Below are 8,732 nucleotides of genomic sequence, written 5' to 3' on the forward strand. Positions count from 1 at the left end.
AGAGCTCAAGCAAGAATAACTAGCACAAGTATAAAGAGGTTTGGGAGAGGAATTAATTGTGAATATGTATCAGCAATAACTTACATTTATGTTACTGTCACAGAACTCTGAAAATAAAATCCACAAAAAATCTGGGATAAATATTAAACCAGCATTTATGATCACTTTCATTTCAACAGTGCAAATACTTAAACACATTAAAAAAGATTTAGATTTTCTAGATACTCAGGGGTTCTGTAGGCACTGTCAAATTTGATTCAAGTCGATGAAGAAGTCTGAATACTCTGTATAAATATGCAGCTTAGTAAGCCTTGTGCCCAGCCCAAAAAGCAAGATATTTTTAAGCAGCAGACTAGAAATGGGATCCATACAGCCTCCTCATGATTGCTCTGGAAATCTGGACAAAGAAGAGAAGCTGCATGGGAGTGTGCAGGGGGTTATAATGTGTGCTGAAGGAGAGGTGGGAGAACAGAGCCCTCCCCAGCAGACAAAGCACATTTTCCTTGCAGGAGGCTGGAAAAGAGGAATCCGGGAACCTGCCAGGTCCAACGGAAGCCCTCACTCCAATCTGACACATTTCTGTGTTGGCTCATTTAACAATTCAAGTGTGACCTGGGGCTGGAGGCTCAGCAGCTGCTAAAAGTCTTGTGATGTTGTGGCTGCCCAGCTGGAGGGGGTTGGGTGCCCAGGGGGGCTCCTGACCTGTGGATTCCAGCCCTCAGGAGCTGCTCAGCTTTGTCCCTGCCCTGCCTGTGGCTGAAAGAGAAGAAACCTCACAGGGAGATATCCAGGGCAGGAGCAGGCATCACCTCGTCCCTGTGGCAGCAAGGACTGCTTGGAGCCCTGGACTGCTTCCTGTTTGAAAATTGGATACATTTAACCTATACAGGATTTTGCAGCATAAAAGGGATCTTGAGGAGACTGCAGGGTGCTGTGTGCTTGGGCAGCCTCAGCACAGGGAAAAGCCCACATCCACTGAGGCTTTGGCCACTGATTCTGGAGCTGGGAAGATGTGACAGCATCAGGATTGACCATGGACGTTGATGCTCTTTAATTTTCGGACTTGCAAACGTGGTTGCAAAGTTGGAACTTTGTTTGACTCATGACTAAAAGGAACATATGATTATTACAGCATTTGGACCCAAGTATCAGTGAAAAACAAAAGCAGCATATGAGGCAACATATGGTAAATATGTATTTAGAAGCACAGAAAGTAGACAAACTCATCTGGGTCAAGATTTAATCAGATAATGTTTGGTTTAGACTCAGCACTAATGCTGCTTTGGAAGCATATTACATTTCGGATCAGTATTTAAAACTCTGTTACAGGCAAATGAAAATAAAAACTAAGGGAAAAAAAGGAAGAGTGGCAAATTCATGGCATGGCAAATTTAGATTTCTTTGGCAACTGGAAGATCAAGTCTAATTAATCTGTACTCACCTACTTTCTTTACACTTCTAGTACAAAAGGCTAGCCTGGGTGTGTAATGCAGTTAATAACTCATTTCCTTTTGGTTTCTTCATCTTTATTTATTAATTCCCAAATTCCAACCAGACCTACCAATACCATCTTAGACTTGGAAGAAGCTCCTAAAAGGAGAAAAATGAAAGCTCTGATAATGCTGGAACTCCTTTGTGTTTTAGTGAAAGTCCTTCTGGTTCAAGAGGTCTTGCAGGTTTTTAGGCAAAATATTTTCCCCCAAAGCCAATGAATGAATCACAAAGCAGTCAATGCTGTCATGGCTTGGGGTAATCTTTTAAAAGCTCTGTGGCTCTGTAGGTGTGATATCATCTCATGTTTCTCTAGTACCTTTACAATTTCCCAATTCCATCGATATGTGACCTTTGACAGGCTCCATAAGCTTATGCACATTGTTCCAGCGTGCCAAATGCACCAATCACATTCAGATCTCTCTTACTGAGGGGGAGACAATAGAGTAACCCCTTTATCTGTAGACTGGAAAACAGATCAGGACCCATCCAAAGTGTTTTCCTCAGGCAAATAGTTACAGCTTCAAGCCATGAATAACAAGAAATGTGGGAAACCAGCCTGTGCACGTGTGAGACTCGTGGAACATGTAATATCCTCTGAATCCTGATGGATGGAGCGGTCAGGATCTGTTCTCCACCACTTATTTCCCCCCCAGACCATTGCATTGCAGATGGCCCATCGCAGAACCGTGCCAAGCCAAATCCAGCCACCAGCAGAGCCGCTCACACCTGCTTTCCATCACCTCCTGCTTGAAGGAGTGCGTGCCTTGCGACTTTTCGTTGTTCTTCCATTTGATTAAATATTCACAAAATCTCTCCTCCGTTTGGTACAGGGTTCCCTACCCAATTTGCACTAACAGGTATGAATTCATTCATTTAGTGAGAACTCAAGTGGGAACACAGTAAAGAGAGGTCAGGGACTGCACAATAGTTAAAGTCCAGGATGAGCAATTTCTGAGCAATGTCTTTCTTTGAGAGTCAGCTTTAAGTTAGGATCAGGCATTTCATGTGGTCGCTGAATTTCCTACATATTTATGACTCTACACATGAGAAAAGTTGTCAGCTCAGAAATGAGATGAGAACAGTTTGCCGCTCACTCCCCGTTTAACAAAGGCACCAGGTGGCTGGCAGAGACGCTGGATTACTTCATTAGCAGCAAGCAGAGCAGAAGGCTGGCTGTGAACAAGCAGTGCTGAAGGAAGCCAAGCAGAGGAAGCTGCGGAATGGAGCCCCTCCAAGTGCTGATAGGAGAAGGGAAGATGGGCCAAGCCGCTGAGAAAACCCTGGCACCTCTTTCAGGCACTCACAGAGCCCTCAAACACCCCTTTCTTACATCTGTGAAACCATCTCCTGTCGAGACACGCGCTCTGCCTCGGCCTCTGTGCAACCTTTCCAAACACTGTCCACGGGACGGTGATTGCAGCAGTCCCCCCGGGAGCCATAAAGCATTCAGACATATGGCTCTGCTCCTCCACATCTGCTGGGTATGGCTGCCTCCCTTCTCACACGAGATGCCCAGCAAAGATGGAGATGTGTAGTAGCGGCTCACGGGTACCTATGGCTTTGGAGGGAATCATTTCACTCTCCTGGTTTTCGGGCTGTCTCTCTTAATCCCATCAGATTATGGTGTTAGTGAGGGTAGGAGAGGCAATAAGCTAATGCAGCAGCCTTTCTCACAGAGATGCAGCATGGTTTGACATGGATATTGGGAACCAGCCCTGAGACTGTGTAGCTGGGAAGCCAGGAGCTTCTCGTGGGTCCTGGAATTAATTAATTAATGTGTCCCTCCGTTTTAAAAAGGCACATCAAAATATCAGGCTTCTGGGGCACTTGGAAATTCTGTTACCAACAGGTATTAAAACGCAAATGGCTTGCTGCCTGCCAAGGACATCAGGGAAATGAGAAGGGAATATGTCCAATTTTAACTCAAGAGAGGGCTCAGATAAAGGATCACAAAGCTCTCTGACCGGGCATGCTGCCCCTCAAGGTGCTGTAAATAGCTACAAGCCAGTGATAGCAATTACTGGAATGTTTTCCCTTTCCTTCTTGGTGAAGATTCAACGTGCCCTGGCAGTACGGGTGACATCGTGCATCATTATAACAGATGGGAAACTCAAATACACTTCTCAGGGCCTCACTTGGGCTGAACACAAGACAGTCTTTTCCAAAGCAATTGCAACCCCTGTGAGCTCCAGGGGAAATCCAGAAGCTGAGTTTATTCTATGATTTCTCCTAGCTTTTCTCAAGTAAGGATTGCAGCAGGCAAGGTGTGGCTGGGAAGCCTTTCTGTGGGAGGCAGCTTGGGTGTCTCCCTCCCTCTCTGCCCCAGCTTAGCAGGGATCTTGTGCTGACCCCCTGCCCATTCATCTGCTGTGCTCACCCTTCAGAGCTGGCACTGCAGACAGGGTAATCCTCTTTGGTGCCTCTAACTTTAATTAAAAGGTCACCTTTCAAACTCCAGTGAGAGGAGCCCAGTGGTCCTTTCTGCTCTTCCCACAAACCAAATTGTCCATCAAGTCACAACTGGGAAATTCAGCATCTCTCTGCCACCATGGTAATTAATCACCAGCTCAGTTTAAAGAACTCTCTGGTTCACCCAGGACAGCAGCACTGAGGGAAAAGAAAAACCTGAGGAGCTGTGAATGGGGATCTCAATACAGTGTTACTGTCAAGTGGATGAAGCCTTGAGAACAGGTTTACAGACTTGAAACACAAATAGAAAAAGATGGAAAAAAAAGGAAAGCTATCTCTTCTCCATGGCAGTCAAGTTCTGCTGCTGGTTTGAACTGGCATGATCACAAGAAGGGAGGACTGGGAATATTCTTGCATTATAATCCATGTAATCGTGTTTCTGGGCAGGTTACTTTGAAAGTCATTCTCTACTTAGATGTTCAAGGACCAGGTGGCTTTGAGTGTGAACACAGTAGAGTCAGTACATCCTTCACCAAAAACTCTCTGTTACTCCTCTCCTGCCCACGTGCCACCAACTACAAGGTCTCACCCACCAAGACATGCCACAGGAGGTGAGCAAGGACCATTCCCAGCTGCTGTGGGGGGACGATGGAGAGGAGTGAAACTTACGGCCTCTGTTTGATGGGAGTAACACAGGATGAGCAGGACTGCTAACAAATACTGCAAAATGAGTAGCTAGAGCCACAGGGACCATTTCATAATGCCTCTGGAAATGGGGAGCTGCTCGCCAGTTCTCCCTCACTGCTATTTCACAACGCCGGCTGATTAAATTTTGCTGTCTGGTATTGAGTCTAAATAACAATGAATAACTTATGAGGAGCTCTTCTAATGAGGCACACGCTGTTCCTGCGATTCACTCAGTGCTGGGATTATTGCTCACCAGACCCAGGGGAGCCAGTCAGGTCTCCTGCCCATTTCCCATAAATCCAGATAACAGTTGGTGAGGATCTGTAGCTGCCACCCCCGTGCCACCCACAGCTGGCTCCCAGCTACCTCAGGCCATGGATTGGGACTACAACTTTTGCTCCCACATCTCTGGGCATCGTGGCCAGCTCAGGAGATGAGTTGGCCAGTGAAGTGTCCAGGGAGAATACAAAACCAAAATCCCACCAGCTCCCTGGAAGCATTCAGCCTGTCCCATCAGCTCTTTCTTCTTACCCAGCTCTTGTCAGGTTTTTCTCTTCTGCTGAATGCAGTCTCCACCAGAATGAAGTGCTGGACAAGACAATTGAAAATATTTTGAGCCTTGCAGTGGGTTTTAGCTCTCCCAGCCCCCATTCCTACCGGAGGGAGCCAGCAACTCTGCCCAGAAGTGGTGCAAAATGTCCGTTTGCTTTGCTTAATTGAGGCAGCAGGAACTCCACCACCCGTTGCTCTGCTCTGCCCCAGGTAGGGGTGATGCTTAAACCAATTCACTTCGATACAAACCGTGTAGAATGCTTCACAAAGGCAGCTCTGAATTCCCCAGGCTGAAATGCACTTAAGCAGCAGCTTTTGTGCAGCTTTAGCTCTGATGATCCACGATCAGACGGGTGGTGCAAAGTGCCTGTCTCTCCTCCAGACTGGGAGGCAGCGATTTCTCAGCCCAAGTGCTGTGAGTGCATCCGAAATGCATGAGGAGCTGTTTAAGCACCAGTTGCCAGAGCCTGCCAAACAAGAAATAGATTTGCCTTCTACATTCGAGTGAATTTTTATTTTTGTCAATCTTGCCACTCTTATAACATGTCCCCCTGTGAAATGTGTTGAGCTGAGATAACCGGGCATAATGGATCCGCAGGGATTTGCAGTGGCAAGAAAACAATCTTGATATTCACGATGAAAAATGTCAAGTAGTCTTATAGTATCAAATGATGATGGCTTTTACATTCTGTCTGTGGAGAGTAAGCTGTGGAAAAAGCTAGACTCTGCGAATTTATGTACGTGTGTGCGTGTGTATTTACTGCAACCACTGATCAGATCAAGAAAGCAATGAGGAACCTCAAACAAGCCTCACAGTTTCCCCTACACACACCAGGACTTCTTTTCTTTCCATGTTCTTTTTTCCCTTCCTAATTACAGTGATGCTATTACCCAAAATAGCAGCTGAGAGCACAGCACACAGAAAACCTTTTCAGGACCAGGTGTGATGGCAGTGAGACAAATGCTACTGAGACCTGGCAAGATGCTGTCCCAGGCAGGAGGAGAAAACACACGGGATTTGGGGAGTCCCCTCTGTTCTCTGCAGCTACAGGTTCCCCCAAACAGGCGATCCTTTGTTTATTTAGCCTTTGTGGGCCACAGTCTAATTGCAGCTTAGAGTTCAGAGCACCTGTGGAGAGCCCATGTGTGGGGAAGGCAGTGGGAGGAAGGTTTACCCTCCGAAGGGGATTAATTAGGAGAAAAGCAGCTGGTGGACATGGGATAAATAAGAACTTAAGGGTATAAATGAGTAAGAATGAGATAAGAACATTTCTCTCTCGGCTCCTGGTTCCACCATGTGTTTTTGCTATCTGCCATCTTCTCCAGCAGGGATTGTGCTTAAAAAACCTGAGTTAGGGAAATTAAGCCTATTTTCCAAACGTGCTGCTGGCTGGGAGGTATGATTTGAATTAACTCTGTCTCTCTCATGTGAATTTCTAGAATGTCAAGTAAAACTTCTTAATTCTGAGAAGATTTGTGCAGAAATTTCAGTTTAGGAGAGGGCCAGAGATGGGGCTGAGCACCAAGACCCTGCAGGGGTTGAAGTCAGCTGGATTGCAGAGGTGCTGAGCAAGGAGATGTAAGATTTACCCCTCCTTGAGTTTCAATTCAGACCTAAAGCTCCTAAAATTAAGTGATTGCACCAATGTTTGCATGATCTTATCTGAATTCAAAACTGAACCTGTCAAGGTTTGGCAGGACTTGGATCTGGTACAGAGTTTTAAGCTAATCTACCTGGTCGTCATGTTATATTGAGTCAAAATTGAACTTTTTTAATCTTTTCCAAGATACTTTCCAGTCTGGGTCCATTTACTGTCATTACCCAGGCACGTAATACCTAATCAGGCAGCAGGACAGCAGGAGAATGCAGCTCTGGGCTCTGGGTGTTGTCAGGAGGCTGCCCGGGGTGCATTTCCCCACAGACACCCACGGCTGCACAGTCTCACTTCGTGCCCATGTGTGAGAGAAGGGAAAAAGCTCCCAGCAGTGAGGTGGGGAATGCTGTGGAGCAGAGAGAGGGAAGGGAAGACCCTAACACTACACTTGTCAGACAAAAGGTTACCAGGAACGATCTCTCCCTGGGGCCTTCTTCACCACCTGCTGCAAATGATGCCCTTCAACTGGCTGCAGGTAGCAAAGGATGGAGTTCCACTATTTCCACAGCTGTTTAGGAGTTTTAATTACATCTGGCACATCAAGAGAAGCCTAAATCAAAACACTTGGCACGAGGGAGGTTAAATGTTGCTCTTTTCAAACTACATATTGTTTTTGGTTTTATCTCTATAAACAGAATATTGCGGAAGCAAATGTGGCAACGCTCAGTGAGCGCTTCCTCCTTAATCCACCTCAGCGCTTGCCTGCTCTCAGTTGGTTTCTGCAGTAATCACATTTCCTTTATCTTTAATTCATAACCTGATCTTTCATTTAAAGTGTTTCTTTCTTCCTCTAGCCCTGTGTATGCGTATTCCTGCTCACGGCTCTTGCAATGCACAATGTAACCTAATGCCAGAGGGAAAGTGAGGTGAATTTTTGCAGTGCCAAACTTCCGAAGGAGGCTGACATTTGAGGAAGGATTCAGGTGCCTGAATATACATCATGTGCTGCTTTGGAACCCCCCCACGGTAGCTGAGGCATCCCCAGAAGGGCTGGAAGACATGATAGGAAACCTTTGGGATGACACATCCTCGTGGGGACTGTGGTCCCCAAGGCTGGCTTAATAGAGCAGAGAGAAAATCCCAGTGTCACAGCAATCATTCCTGATGTTGAGATGATCCAGGGGATGTTGGAAACCTCCTCTCTGGCTTATTTCATTCAGGGATTCTGGGGAGATGAGGCCAGAGCTTTTAGCCTTTGCAGTGTGCCTGGGGAGGATTGTCCCTCATTTTGGGCTACGAGGGGACACAGGGGCCCTGGCCCTGCAGCCCTGGGGGGTATAAAACACTCAGATCTGCCTTTAATCTACTGACAGGATTTGTATAAGAATTCTAGGAAATCTGGTAACTAAAGCTCTCAAGAGGTAGAGGATTTGCTGTGATCCTGGGTGGAATAAGCTAAGATGTTATTTCTTTAAAAAACCTAATCTGGCATAGACGTGGGTAAAACCCCCCAAATCCACAGAAGCCCTATTTTAGGCTGAAAACATGCAAAGAGATGTGTTTTAAAAGAACTCAACTTCAGGTATAGGATGGGTGCTTTTTTTCTAAGCTGCAGAGACATAAAATGAATTTATTTTAGTAAATTTGGGATCACTCCCTCACAGGCTGAGCCTTGTGGCTGTGGAGAGGTGGCAGGAGGGGATGTGGATGGGAGAGACCCCCAGGGCAGCTGTTTGGAGGAGGAGGGTTAATAAATCACCTCCCAAAGCTGCTGCCCCTCTGTCCCACCTCCTCCTGCACTAAGAGCACTCCTTATCCAGGTAGGAAAACTGCTTTCCTGGGTCTGGATTCCCTGAGCTCTGCCACTTTGGAAATGGGAAGCCAGAAAAACTCAAGAATAAACCTTAATAACCAGCAGCTGCCTGCTGGCACAGGGCAGCGCTTGTGATGGGCTCTTCCCTTAACATCTTGAGCCTTTGGATGCTTTGTCCTGCT

Source organism: Corvus brachyrhynchos, unplaced genomic scaffold (assembly GCF_000691975.1).
Source record: "Corvus brachyrhynchos isolate BGI_N302 unplaced genomic scaffold, ASM69197v1 scaffold10, whole genome shotgun sequence".
Lineage (NCBI taxonomy): Eukaryota > Metazoa > Chordata > Aves > Passeriformes > Corvidae > Corvus > Corvus brachyrhynchos.